We start from the raw sequence: 15,817 nt of genomic DNA, 5'->3' as shown, positions 1-15,817 counted from the left end.
CTCAACGATTTAATCATTTGTGTTAAAATAATAGTTAAATAAGTATATTTATTACCATATACTAATTAATAACTTAAGTTTTTTGTACAATTGCTAATTTATCAGAAGGCATTCAAATATTCAATGAACTCAAACCTCATATCAAATATTCAATGAACAAGTTAAAAGAGAAACAATACAAATGCAAAGGGAACCGATGAGAAACACAAACCCAATTGCACCAGTGCCTAAAGCAAAGAGCTCAATGGATTGTGATAGCATGGCATCACGCTTGTGTTTATGATCATAACCAGACTGATAGCACCACTCACTTTTGAGTGTATTGCATGTATTAAACCTCTCCTTCCTCTTCACTTCTTCTATTCTCTGTCTTAGAACGTTCAAGTTGGCATCCACAATATTTGATGGCTTTTCTGTCGACAAATTAAGAAGAGAAAATGGAAAGAAATTAACAAAGTTGCTAACCATATAATAGTTGAAAGATTTATATAGATGACGAATCGATATACAAAACCTAGCTAGCTAGTTCCTTTGAAACTAATTGAATCCCATATTCAAAGTATATATATAAAAAATCCCTTTCTTTTAGGAAAGTATAATAGATCTGATAGTTTTCTTCTGTATGTAGGTGCAGTCACTCTTGCATATTGAAGTTCACATTATAACAAGAAGAATACCTTCGTCCTTGAAGCTTTGGGATCTCACTTGGGGGTAGTGGAATAACTTATGCCTGCGAACAGGGGGGCTTAAGCTGCAGAAAGATGATAAAGAGGAAGCCATAGCATGTGACTTAGTTTAGAGATGCTTCTAAGTCTTTGTATTAATACTGTCTCTCAAATATGCTACATCTCCGCATTTATGTAGGAATAATGTTATGGATACAACTTCTTTCACAACTACTAACCTGATTTGTGTAATTAAAGTAAAATTACTTTCACTTAAGTACATTATTGACATTATTTTTATTACGAATCAATCAAAACAAATCTTGTTGTAAAAAATATTGTGTCCTAAGACTTATTGCTTATATAATTACCAACAGTGAGGTGGTATTTTGGAGGGTACTATTGTTAATTATACTGCCATAAATGTATCTATGTATGTCATGAATAATATTTCTCTCTCCCAAAAGAGAAGGTCTACAGTCTACTCTAAAGTCTAAATTATGGGAGCAGTTATAGTATGTGTTTTTTAAAAAATAAAATTTTATAACCAACAGATCCAGCCTTAGTTTGCGATTAATTATCAATGTCAACTACTTAACTAATATATTAAATGGGATTTTTTTTTTTCAATAATTACAACAATGAGAATGAGGGATTCAAACTGTGATTTTTCATATAATTAAAGGAGAAAAATAATGTCACTAAGCTATAAACGCTCTTAGCTAGTCAAACTAGAATTTAACTTAATAGGTTAGTAGAAAGTTATTAATCCTGAACTATCAGATATTGCAAAATGCATCCGAAACTACAAAATTTTGTAATCATTATCCTAGTTCAACAGTAACCTGCTCATCACTAATATCTGTTAGTTTAGATTATTGCAAATTAAACTTTAATTCAAGTGTTGACTCCAAAATGTTGCCATTAAGAGTGCATATTACAAATGCTCCTAAAGTTCAAAGTAAATAGCTGTAAGTAATAGCAGTATCAAAACTCTCTCTCTCTAGAAAACGCAGCTTAAAACTGCGTTTTTTGTAGTGTCTCTCTCTCTCTCAAAAAAAAAAAAAAAGCACCGTAAATTTCCTTTCATTTTCCTAATGTATGTATAAAATTTTTAATTGCTTTTTATTTGTGTTTAAAAATTGACACGTTTATTTGTAAATAAAGTCTATAAAATAAAATTTATAATATTTCTAACATCATATTTTTACATTGCCAATTAGATTTTCAAATATTTGACTTATTAACCAATAAACAAACCACACACCACATGCGATAGGCTATATAACCTTGGTATTTAGTAGGGAAAAACAAAAGCAAAAGAAAAAAAGAGCTAATTAACCTTTCTAAAATACCTGCATCTCAAAAATAGCTCAACAAGTGCTAAGGCAAATGAGATGCACAGCACAGGAAAATTAGGAAGGAGTTCAGAACCTAAGGATTATTTTATTGGAGTTAACGAATCGGTTTGGCAGTGCCTAAAATCAAAAAAGAGGGAACCGACAATGCCTATAGGCTATATGAATCACTTTGAACATTACTTTGTTTGTCTTTCTTGTTGAGAACCAAGAGTAAGTAAAGGACCCAAAAATGGATATTTTTTTTTTCTTTATAAACCTTTTTATAGGTACAGATTTCTATTTAATGGGATAAAATTTTATGCCAAGCACACTATCCTATGCCTGGCTTTTCGAAGAAAGGATTCTCAATTGAGCAACCAATGAATAAAACCTTGCCTTAGTTTAATACAATACATTACACATTTATTTTATTCCAAAATGCAAGATGTGAGTTCCAGTTAACTCAAGTGGTAAAATCTTTGATGGTTGTATAAGATATCAGGGGTTAGTCTATTATTAGGAGCAGACGCCATAAATTAAAATTCTAAAAAAAAAAAAAAAAAGTTGCAAGATATATCTCACCATAAATTTTATATTATTTACATATATAATAAAACTCTGCAAACAAAAGTGATTAAATATAGGTTAACAACAAACTTATTTTATTTTCTAGTCCAAATGATGCATATAAATACATATGAAGAATATGCCCATCAAAAGAAATAATTAAGAGTATAGAAAGAAAATAAAACCAACAATTACGTAAAGAATCACTAAACTGTCTAAACATGGTATTATCTTATGTCCTAGTGATTTTTTTATTATTTATCACAAACATTCATAAGTTCATATTTTTTTTTTTTTTTTGAGAATTTCATAAGTTCATATATTATTTCCACTTCTATCATGTATTTTTTTTTTTTTTTTTCATTCTACCATTTAAGACATTATAAGACTTGTTGTGAAGTGATGAGCTAAAAACAAAAAATAAAATAAAATAAAATTTATGAAAAAGTTATTTATTATAGCATTGATATAACATCATATTCATTACCATATTAATTTTTAAATTTTTTTATGAGTCATGTTAATGAGTGTCTTAGAGCAATTGTGTTAATAACCCATTTTAAAAAAGTTTTGACACAACTTTTATGAAAAATTAAAAAAAAAATATATATATATATATATTAAAATATTAATGAAAAATACTAACGGATGCCTTTAGGGTACTGGTTAACAATCCATTTAAAGAAAGTTTTATGGGGAAAAAGCAATAAATGTTTTGATAGTTATTTTCATTTTTCATAAAGGTGGTGTCAAAATTTTCCTAAAATGGATTATTAATCATTGTCCTATAGGCACTTGTTAGCATGACCCAATATTAATTTTTTTTTTCTATAAAAAATTTCTTAAAATAGTTTATTAACAATTACCCTAAGACATCATTAACATTTACCATTTTTTTTAATAAATTGACAAAAAAACGTTTAATATTTTTCATGGAAATAATATTCTTCTGTTTAATTTGATCTTTCATTCTGTGGACCAACCCACAACAAAAGGCACCCCACTCTCACTAGTCACTACTAAATGATTTTTTTTTTTTTTTTTTTTTTTGAAACTACTACTAAACGAATTTAATATAGCTATGAGTTTGTATAAAGAGTATGGAAGAATAATGATGACATGACTATAAAATTAGGTGGGGTATTATCATTATGAAGAATTTTTTATTACAGTGGAATACATAGAAGGGATATGTTTACCAAAAAAATACATAGAAGGGATAAATGGCAACTGGCAAGTGCAAAAGATTTCACGTACCCAATTGTTGCATAAAAGGTGGCGCCTAATTGTGTTAAAATATTATTTGTTCAAAATCAATAATTTGACCACGTAGCCCTTTAAACAAAGAATCCCTGTCTTCTTGGAATATGGACTGCGTGTTGGTGGTGTGTTTCTTGGTTGGTGATGTGTTAGTACATTTAACATTGTCTCTATAATATTTCAAAAAAAAAAAAACATTGTCTCTATAAATTATTGAAAATTAATATAATTAAATGTTGGTACGTGTCACCATCTTGGTTGAAAAACTGACCAGTGGCAAATTAATATTCCCCCTGTTGTATTTTTTTTATCATGTTTGAAAAGTCAAATTTTTTAAGAAAATATCATTTATTATCTTGTTTACCTTTTAAAAATGTATAAATTTCCAAAACTATATATCCTTAAAAAATTTATTCAAAAATTGAATTAGTAAATTAATAGGGGTATAAATATAATAGGAATATTAGTAAATTAATGACTTTTATTTTTAGAAATAAGACAATATTTTGGAACATCTCAAAATTGAATAGATGACAAAAAAAAATGGGACAGAGGGAGTATAATAAAATATAGGGTTTTGCTAACGAGTGCCCTTAGCGCACTCATTAATAATCCACTTTAGGAAAGTTTTAATACCACTTTTATGGAAAATGAAAAAAAGGTCAAAATATTAATTACTTTTTTTTTCATTTCCCATAAAAACTTTCTTTATATGGATTATTAACTAATGCTCTAAGGATACTCGTTAGCATTTCCCTAAAATCTATAGGTTCAAGTATTTCTATGGTTTTTTTTTTAATAAAAAAAAAATCAAGGTTAACGTATCATTTTTCTCATTTGAAATAGGCTTCTCAAATAAATAAATAAATAAATAAAAAGACGGAAATAGGTTTGTATATTGACTGTCACATCAAATATTAATTCATAAAAATAAAATCTTGAGGATAAAACGAGCCCTCTCAAATAAAATGGAGAAGATTGTGTTTCTTTAATAGAATATGTTTTGATTAAACACATTTGACAAGTTTTTAAAATTCTATCTATCTATTTTGAAATGAGTTAATTTTATTCTATCACATCATCAATAATTTTAATTGACACTTAAATTGTGAGAGTCATGTTTGTTTAAACGTCAAAACCTTGATTTTATTTTATTTTTTCTCTATTGTTACAATAAAAAAGCATAAAATCATTGATTTATCTTCAAATGATAAATATCCTTTTCTTGTCCTTCAAGAACACCCAAAGGTCCAAAATTTCATCCACCGTACTATCGGTTCATGAGATTTTCAGGATGTCTCATGGACAAAGAGTAGAATAGTCTAACCAAAAACTAGAATACCACTTCCTTATATATTAAAAAATAAATTTAAAAATCTCTCTCCCCACTTTGATTATTGATCTAGTCTATCCTAATTCCTAACTGCTTCCCCTTCATTTTAAGGGTATTATGTTATTTCTTCCAAATTACGACCAAACTTTTAAAGAAGTAGATACAACAATATCACATATCACACAATGATGCCATTCCCACCAAAAACCCATGGTGTCAATGTAATTACATCTTCTTGATTAAAATTAATCGAAAAAGTTCTAAGAAACAAGGATTAAAAAGCGATTGAAGTAGACGTGTCTATATGACAATAAAAAAAGTGAAAGGGGGTTAATGAACAAGTGTACCACCTAACTTCTTTTAAGTTACATTTTGATGGTGCAGTTAGGCAGATAACATCAGTGGATTTAGAATAAAAAATTGAAATGAAAGATTTTCAATTCAGCTAAGTAACTGTATATATACTGATAATATCCATTTGGTCACCAAGAAGATAGATAGAATCATAGAGGATATAAAAAGATTATATATAAATGAATATATTTGCAATCTTTGCTTCTGGTATAGATTCCAATGATAATCTAGATATTTGAGAAAGTCTGAGATTGTAGCTCCACTATGGCTTAGTTTTAATGGTCGAAGGAATCAACAATATTCTAAAAAAAAGAGCATTCATGTAATGCCTTTTAAAAAGAATGGGATAAGCTTTTACAAGTGTAATCATCATGTTGGATGAAGGAACCAAGTGCTCTACCTTTTAAGATAGTGGTCAAGGATGTGATAGAAAATAACCAATACATGTTTGCGCAGCACTTCCATAAATTCAAAAAAAAAAAAAAAATTCAAGTAAAGTTATAATCAATTAAAACCACAAAAACTAAGAGTATAGATCCATTTGGGCTCAAAATTACGTTCCAAACTTCTTGTGAAGCTGTTACCAAATTAAATTTTTTATTTTTGGAGAATATGAAGCAAACACAAGTACACACTTGCAAGAATAGATTTTATCAGTTATAGTGAGCAATCTCCTATAACTAATCATCTTGCTCACCAAATTAAAGGAATCCTCCCAAGGAATACAAAGTAGAAGATATGAATGCTCATCATTTTAAGAAATGCACCTAAGAGATACAAAACAAGAAACTCACCACCTATCGGAATCTACCAAATGAGAAAAGATGAACAAGAGGAAATCCGAAATCCTTCTAAAAAAATCACACTCTCAATTCTCTCTATATTTTACCTTCATAAATGAAGTAGGACTTGTATAGGACCAACTTTGAACAACCCTCCAAGCATGAGTAATAACAACTTACATTTACAATACCAAAACATTTAACCAAAAAAAAATTGACCTAATACAACTAACATGACCCTCTAATTGGGAATAGAAAAAAACATATTGGAACACACAACTAAAGTAAGAGAATTCAAATTTCATTGTTTCTCAAATGCATTCTGCCAACCCAAACAATCTATAATAAATTTACCTCAACTCCTTTATAAAAAATAAATAAATAAATAAAATAACTCAAAATTGCACTCCATTTTGATGTATTGAAAACTAAAATTAATTTTGAAAATGACCCAAAAATGCTTACTTCAACTTCTTTGAAATTTGCGTAAACTTACTTGGGAAAAAAAATATAAAATAAAAAAAGAAAAAGAGTAACCAGTATAATTGGTCTTACTAGGCTTCCTCCTAGGAGTGTCTTTTTATGTGTCTCGGTACTTCTTCCATACACTCCTGTTAAATGCCCAGGCCTCTGTAAGCATGCATTTGTAGGACAAATAACCTAGTCTTTACTTGGATTAGGTTAAGGTTAGGTTGTATTTTTCTATGAATACTATCTAAAGTACAATAGTGTGTTGTGAATATCAGTTTAATTTGCTCTCTTCTTTCAAAGAGCATAAGATGTTTTATTATTTTCTACAAAAGGATTTGAAATTGTAGGAGAAAACTTCAAGATTCAACCCATTCTAGCATAAAGACTGTTTACTCATCAACTTCTAGTTAGTTTGGTTAAAGGGCAGGACATTACTAACAATAGTTTTTCAAATCTCGTCTTTTGATTGTAGAGGTTTATTGTGAGCTTTCCAAGCAAGCCAAATGGAGTTAAGAAGGGTAACAAACCATAGAACATGATTTAGTCTTTTTTTGAATTCCTAAAATATTTGAATTTGAAAGTCCTTTGTATGCAATTTGTCTAAATCATACAGTAATTAGAAGATGCTTGCACAGTGAGAAATGCAAGTCATAAGAATTTCCTTGTGAATTATGATTTTCTAGAGTTCTTAGGATAGCTCCTAAATTTAATTGTTAAAATTCTATCCATTCATTTCAAAATGAGTGAATTAAATTTTACATATCATCACCATTTGATTAGATGTTGATTATCACCATTTTAATATCTATTTAAATTATTGAAGATGTGACTCACTTCAAAAAAAAAATTATAGTCACTTAAAGAAAAAATTATTTGATAAGCATGTAAGAACTTTTATTGGAACACACTCCTAAACTCAGTTACAGAGTTCCAAACCCAAAGACTTATCTAAGTCTATGCACAAACTCAATTACAGATGCAAAGAGAAATACAGCTAAAACTACAATTCAATCAACTCTAGAGTACATAACAGACAAAGGAATTCCCTCACTAACAGCATAAATTTCTATTCAATACAGAATCAATGAACCTTCCTTTGGTAGCTAGTCGCGCTTTTATCTCATTTGATGACTGGATTTCTTCAGACTTGACCACTCACTTCAAAATTCTTGGATATGATTATAGAAATTCCATAGTGAATAACCCTAAGCACTCTAAAGAATCATCGTAATCCTTGTTCGTATTGTACAAAAGCCTAAAAATTTAGGAAAGGTATCATTTTCTTCCCTATTTCGTAAACAAATATATTAGTCATGATATTAGGTATCAAACTGCCATACTTAGTGATCCAAAATAAAGATACCCAAAATATTTTTGCAGTAATTGCATATACAATATATGCAATATTCAAGCAACACTAAATGATAACATTATAGCAGAAAACAGAATATGCATTTCAGAATATGTGTAGTGTAAACCAGAACAAGAAGTCCAATCTTTCTATAAATCATAACCCATAAAAATTTTTACACTGAATTTTTTTTTTTTTTTTTTTTTTTCATCTTTCTGAATGAAGGGCTTGACTTACATTAATTTTCGCTAAATAGGTCTTTATATACAGTTGGAGCACTTGCTTATGAAGTGACTAATTATCTGGGCTCACTCCCCTTGGCCAATCAAATTTGAAGAGATAAATTGGGCCAAGTTAGTTCTCAAACCTGAAGATAAGCTGAAATTTCCAATAGAAGAAGCAAGGAACTTTAGACTATTTGCAGCCATTAGCAACAACATAATATGGATTACTAGGAACAAGCTTATGAATCAACAACAAAGGGAAGTTCTTGATCCCATTCTCTTAATTTTAAAATTAAATAGGAATACACTGATCATGTTTCTTCTTGGTGGAGATTGGAGAAAGAAGTTGCATATGAAATTCACCACTTCCCCCCTTGTCAAGGTTAATTTTGATGCTGCAGTTAGAGGAAAAGGCATGTATAGTAGCAGTTGTACCCAGATAATAAGAATCAAAGTCCCTGGCCGAAGCTCATGCGTCTCTCTTAGTGATAACAATAGCAGCAGAACTGGGATATGGAAATTGGGTTTGTGAAGAAGATGCTCTAAATGTTATTATCTAGTTACAGAACCACTCTCTGGAGCTAGATTGGTCTATTGAACACCTAATTGAGGAAGCTAGATACTTTTTCAATTTTTATCTGATTGGGTGTAAATCACAATTTTAGAGAAACTAATATTGTAGCCCATAATATTGCTAAATGGGCCATTTTTTTTGTAATATGTTGGGATTGATCCCCATCTCATCCATTTCAGACCGTTTCTTTTGTCCTTAAGATAGAGATGGAGGTAAAACCCCTCTTTTGCAGCACTTTTCCTCTGTTTAGTTTTGCTCTTTTTTTAAGAAAGTATTACTAGGCACCAAAAAAAATAGATAGAATTATTGTGGATAAATTTCATTGCAAAGCCATCTCCCATAAATTTTATGATAGTCATAGCTAACTTAACAATAGAAATCAATAAGACAAGTGAATGAGGGTTTGTGGATTCTTTACTACAAAAAGGAATTGAAAATTTATTAGACAGGACTGCTTATAGCACAAAGAAAGTAAGTTAGCAAATGCAATATTAAAGAGTGCTTTATTGAAATTTAATGATGTAAACAGCCAACAATTGCATTAAGAAGCATAAAGTCAATTGACTGCCTAACCAAATTAATGGAAAATAATACTGAAGATCTCTACTTACATTCCCAAGAAGCATCTTCAACTCTTGAACCTCTAACTTGGAATATATGAAAAAACCTTCATTTCCCATTTAGGTAAAGCAGAATTGGTAAATAACGAACAAGCTAATGCAGCCTTTACTTTTACTCGCATTCACTAAGTTGAAAATTCTGTCTTACACTTCATCTATATCTCAATAGCTAAAATTAATTCAAATCTCAGCAATCTGCTGTAAAAGGTAATTTACTTGGAACATGTTCTGTCTTGCTAACCACGATGTTTCTTGACACCAACTAAGAAGTAATGAGTTCCATGATGAAAAATCATGAGCAATATCCTTTTCTAACATTTGTGAAACGAGCCCAAAAGCCTTTTGAAAATCCCCCTTCCTACAAAGAGCATCAACCAAGGGATTATAACTTCCTATATCAAGTTTGCAACCCCTCACAACCATGTCGTCAATGAGCTTCAAAGCACTACTGACCTTTCCTTGCCTGCAGAACCCACTAATCAGAGCATTGAATGTAGGTGCAAGTGGATAATAACCACGACCAACCATCTCATTCATCAGCTCAAATGCTTCACGCATATACTCTCCTTCACAAAATCCATGGATTAAATGGTCATAAACAAGAACATTTGGAACTCCCCCTTCTCCAAGTATCTGACCAAAAGCCTTCTTTGCATCCTCAATAGCACCCTCTTCACAAAGACTTAAAATTCTCAACCTCCTATCAACTGCTCTAGGGAAGAACTTCCCCATCTGGGTCAGAAATGTAAGTGCTTCATCTAACTGATTCTCCTTATACAGACCATATAACACACTATCATAAGGGCTTAAACGACCCCTAGATCCTCCTTACTCTCCTCCATTATTTCTAAAATCTTAAACCCATATTCCATCCTCCCTCCTGAACACTTAATGTATCACATGTAACAAAATTCCAATTAATTCCATATGTTTTCATCTCATTAAACAGATCAAGAGCCAAATCCAACATTTCAGACTCACAACAACCAGAGATCAATATATTGTATGTGTCCACACATTTGGAAGGCTGCCCTTCCTCTCCAATTCCTTCAAAAGGCGATGCCCAACTTTCACCTTCCCTAATCTACAAAAACCCCTTATCAAAGTGTTATAAGCCACAACATCCACCGCACTTCCCTTACTCTCCAATCTGTTCAAAATGTCAACTGCCTCAGATACACCACCAACATTGCAGAGAACTTCCAGCACCTTAGTCCCTACCTTAGTCCCTGTTACAACATCAGGCACAAACCCCAGATTGAAGCACTTCTCTAAGAGAACAAGAGCTTGAACCAAATTCTCTTCTTTACAATAGGCAGATATTAACATATAAAAAGTCACATCATTAGGCTCCTCCATATCTCATTCATCAAGCTCCTTGCTCTCCCAACTTTCCCATTGCTGCAAAGTGCATGAAGTAATGTGTTATAAATCACAGTATTTGGTATGATTTCCCTAGACTTCATCACTTGCAACAATTTGAAACCATCACCAATCCAGTTAGTCAAGCAAAGCCCCTTCATTAAGATCCCGAAAGTGTATTCATCGCCTTCAACACCGCTCCCCATCATCTTCTTCCAATAAAACCCTTGAGCCAAATCAATATCTTCCTTGACAAGAACATCTGGTACGGAATTGAAAATCCTCAAAGAAGGTTTCTTTCCAAACTGAGTAACCAAGTTAAACACTTTGATCACCCGCTTAACCATATGTGCCCGCCCTAGACCACGGACGATCGTGATGAAAATGTCTTCATCAGGGGCTGACCTGATTGCGTTGGGCATTTCGAATTCTCTCCTATTCTATTCCTATTTTCTGAACTATAATTAATTATCATTTTTATCATTCATAGTAATAAATATACTATGTTTTTAAGCTCTCTTGAACAAATTAAACCCTCTACTCTTTTCCTCATTTGCCTACTTAATGTTGTTTCTAACTTCACATTTTTATAAGTGGTTTTTTTTTCCAATACATTTAAATTTGCAATCTTTATTTCATGAGATGTTCATCACCTTTCACTCTTAATCTTTCATAATCCCCAGCTTCAACAAGCAATGCAAAAAAAATAATTTATAAATGTTTTTCGTCCTATTTTGTTTTTCGTCTAATTCGAAATCCTCACTCAGAACTGACAACAAACACCTTACCTACACTATATAAACAAACAAACAAAACCGATTTTTCTCAAAATAAGCCAGGATCAATAAAAAAGGAACCTTGAAGATAACATTCATTCGAAATCGTCACACAGCTCGAGCCATCACAGAGTCGTCCCAGGAATGAAATGCAAAGCTCTGTTTCTGATCACTGTGTAGTATAATAAAGCATAAAGTGCTTGAGATGGTTCGGGCTTTGTTAATGTTTATGTGGATCAGTGACAAGCATTGAGTGGGCTGCTGGGTTTGAATAACAAAGAATTTATAAAGCTTGTTTGCTTCAGATTAAAATTTTGATTGAAACGGACATTCAACCCAACCCAAATACTTTAGGCCCAATAGCAATCTCTTAATACAAGGATTATTGTTTCTAGCTCTCCAAATCTCGGGCAAAGCTGTAGGTCGGTTTGATTGGAAGAGTGGAAAAATGAGAAGATGTAAAATATTTAGTTTTTCCTCGTGTGTGTTTGGTTGGAGGAATGGAAAAGTGGGAGGGTGGAAAACTCTTTTGTTTGGTTGAAAATAAAAATAGGAGGATAGAAAATATAGTTTATATAAATTGACTATTATATCCTTGTTACATAATAGGTAAGAAATAGATTTATTTGTACTCATTAAATAATATAAAATTTACTAACAATTATATTTTTCAATGAGAAGTGTTACGTCCACAACATTTTTCGCAATACTTTCACAACAAAATTTATGTAGAAAGTTGTTACTGGTTCTAATTTGAACTCACCACTGAAATTATTTTTTACTCACCAATATTAACTAATAACAATCTGTTACTTAAAATTTATTGTGAAAATATTAGGGTAACATTTCTCAATTAGGATTTTTTATTCTTTATATTATTTCTCCTTTCTCTCATTTCATTTCATCCTTACGTTTGTTTTTTTTTTTCATACATGTTTGTCCTTATCTCTTTATCTTCCCCTTCTTTTCTTTCTTTTTCTCCCTCATTCAAGAAGTGCTCTCATTCTCTCTTTTTTTTCTCCAGCTCTCACTCTTTTTTTTTTTTTTCTTCCTCCATACACATTTGTCCTTATCTCTTTATCTCCCCCTTCTTTTCTTTCTTTTTCTCCCTCATTCAAGAACGTTCCAGCTAGTGCTCTCATTCTCTCTTTTTTTTCTCCAGCTCTTGCTCTCTCTCTTTTTTTTTTTTTTTTTACTTGATTCCAGAACAGCTGTTGTGTTTGTGAAGAGGGTAGGTGGGAGAGAGCATTTGTGTAATTCCACAGTGAGAGCACTTTTCTCTCCACAATTTTCCTCCCAATTTGGGAGGATGTAAATTGTGGGCCCGAGAGAGAAAATTTTCTCCTGGGTTTTCCATCCTTAGCATTTTTCTTCTTTTGCCAAACAGTGAAAAACACTGTTTTTCACCTTATTTTCCTCTCTTTATTTTTCATCCTCCTTATTATCACCCTAACCAAACACAGTGTTAGTGTACAAGACTAGGGTCTAGGGGTAAGGATGTGTCCAATGCTCAGTTGCATTGTACTCATCAGAATGGAGACACGTATTCAAAAGTGTTCTAATTTAATGTTCATTGTTCAATTGCATTGAATTAATCAAAATGGTGACACATGTATAAGTAGGACTCAAGCCAAGTCCAAAGTTTGGTGAACAAAAATAAACTTTTAGTTCGAATCTTATCAAAACGAAATTTCATATAAAGTAAATATATTTTATTAGGGACACTCTTTAATATAATATGTTGCACTATCCTTTGCAAAATTGTCTATTCCTCAACTTTTTGTCTTAAATAGGTCTATGCCTCAACTTTGGTCACCTATAGTGTACGTTTGGGAAGTGTGTTTTGTGCTTCCCAGCGGCACGTTTTTTTCTTTAGTGGGTCCGTGCACTGTTCACGAGACCCACAAACCTCTTTTTTCTGCCAAAAAAAAAAAAAAAATTTAAATGGATCTCACGGTACTATTCATACATTTAAAAATTATTTTGCTACAGTATTTTCAATTTTCAGCAATAAGCGGTATCCGAACAGACCCTAATTTCATGGGATTAACAGTAATAATTTATATCTCTTTTCTATTTTTTTTTTTTTTTGGTTGAGATACTTCTATTACATGTTATAAGAACATTTCAATTGTTAATAAATTTATATTTAGACAATTAAAAGCACCAACGAGATAGATATAGTGAGTGCTCACAAATAGTTGGAAGAAATAATATTTAAAGGAAGAAGGATAGAAAATGCAGCACTCCATGATTGAGATTGACTGCTTTAGCAAGCTTCATTAATGCTTAACTTTTGTAAAGCTTTTAAACACCCCCACCCCACACCCCCCACCCCCAAAAAAAAAAAAAGACTTTTGTAAAGCAACCATGATTAAGGTTCTTTTTTTTTTCATGAATAACCATGATTTAACCATGATTAAGTTACTTTTTTTATCGGTTGGAAGTAGGAAGCTTCAAACCTCAATTCATTCAAACAGTAAATATACCGGACCTTTACCTCTGCAAAAAATTTATAAAATGTAATATATTAAAGTGAAAGTTGAATAAAATTTCAATTAGATTTTAATTACACTATAATTTTATACCAATTGTCATCTCAAATTATATTTCAAATACTTTCAATTTTATGTTAAGTATCTTTTAGTTCATCTTAAAAGTATTTTCAACTTATTTGACGCTGCTTCTGACTAATTTTAAACTAATATAACTTCAAAATTTATTATTAATGTCAAGTATAAATTACAATGAAATTTTTTTCATGTCCTAAAAAAATAAATTGTTCATTTTAAATATTTTCATAATAACTCAATTAATTGTATCACAATAAAAAAAATTTACTTTAAGAAGTTGTAAGCGACTAAATCTCTCGTTTGGAAATAAAGTCGAACAAGTGAAAATAGTTTCACAAATGCGAATTTGTATTGATGATTGTGTGGTACAATTCTCTGTGATTACAAAAGAGTTATCCTCTGATTCAATCTCCTTAAAAGATTTGTTGATTGGATTTGTGATGATGTGATTTTGTTTTGAACAAAAGATATCCTTCAATTTGGTTGAGGAATGGATCGAAGATCTTTGGAACAGAATTACAATGAATCTCTGGCTATGAGCTTGTTAGAAATTCTTTGTTCTTCGTGTTCTTTGTGTTCTTCGTGTTCTTCGTGTGTTCTTCGGGCGTTCGTCGTCTTCGAAGGTTTGTTGTGGAAGTTCTCCGGGGCTTTAGAGGCTTGAATCCGTAGAGCTTCACTGATTTGTGGTTGTTTGAGGTTTCTGGAGGCTTTTGAGCTTGATTCCAGTGAACTTTGAGATCTAGGCAGATAGTTTGGATGATTCTGCTTCGAATGTTCTTTGTATTTGAAGATTTGTGGTGGAAGTTCTTCGGGGCTTTGGAGGCTTGAATCCGAAGAGCTTCACTGATTTATGATTTGTTGATGTTTTCGGACCTTTGAGCTTGATTCCCGTGAACTTTAGGATCTAGGCAGATGATCTAGATGATTCTGCTTCGAATGTTCTCCGATTTTGGGGTTGAAGTTCTTGAAGTTCCTGGAGGCTTCAGGGCTTGATTCCAGCAGAGCTTTTTCCCTTCTGAATTCGGTCCCCCTAAATGTCTCAGGAAGGCTTCTATTTATAGGAGTTTTGGGGTGGGTGAGCGACACGTGGCAGAGCTTGATTGGTGACACATGTCACAGCTTGATTGGTCCGCTTAAGTCATCGCTTACATGTGCGAGGTTGCTTGAGTCATCGCTTACACGTGCGAGGCTGCTTGAGTCATCGCTTACACGTGCGCTGATGCGTGATTGGCTCTTGCATGACACTTGGCAAATTTCTGTTGGCTTCTGAATAGTGATAGCAAAACCTAGCAGCAATACATGGTGTTCTGTAATTGGCTGTATTTTGTGGACTTGGTAATGTGACGTGTCAGCTTATGATAGGTCGGGAAATTTCCCTCTCTACAGAAGTATAAACTAAGTATATAAATAAGCTCATTCTCAAAAATATTATATATATATATATAAATAGGCTAACAATCTGACTTCTTTAATAACTAAAAATAGATCAATCAACAATGAACAATTTGCGTACTCTTTTCAATATTATTCTTACAAGATTTTTTAAGAGTCGGTAAAAAATAAAA

At 31.7% G+C, this 15,817-nt stretch overlaps 1 pseudogene; it reads right to left on the bottom strand.

The window, feature by feature from the left end:
* Positions 1-9,624: 9,624 nt before the first annotated feature.
* Positions 9,625-11,915, bottom strand: LOC115992608 (annotated as a pseudogene).
* Between the last annotated feature and the right edge of the window lie 3,902 nt (positions 11,916-15,817).

This window comes from Quercus lobata, chromosome 1 (assembly GCF_001633185.2).
Source record: "Quercus lobata isolate SW786 chromosome 1, ValleyOak3.0 Primary Assembly, whole genome shotgun sequence".
NCBI lineage: Eukaryota > Viridiplantae > Streptophyta > Magnoliopsida > Fagales > Fagaceae > Quercus > Quercus lobata.
Note: the sequence above shows the minus strand (reverse complement) of the source record. Positions and strands in the feature narration are given on the sequence as shown.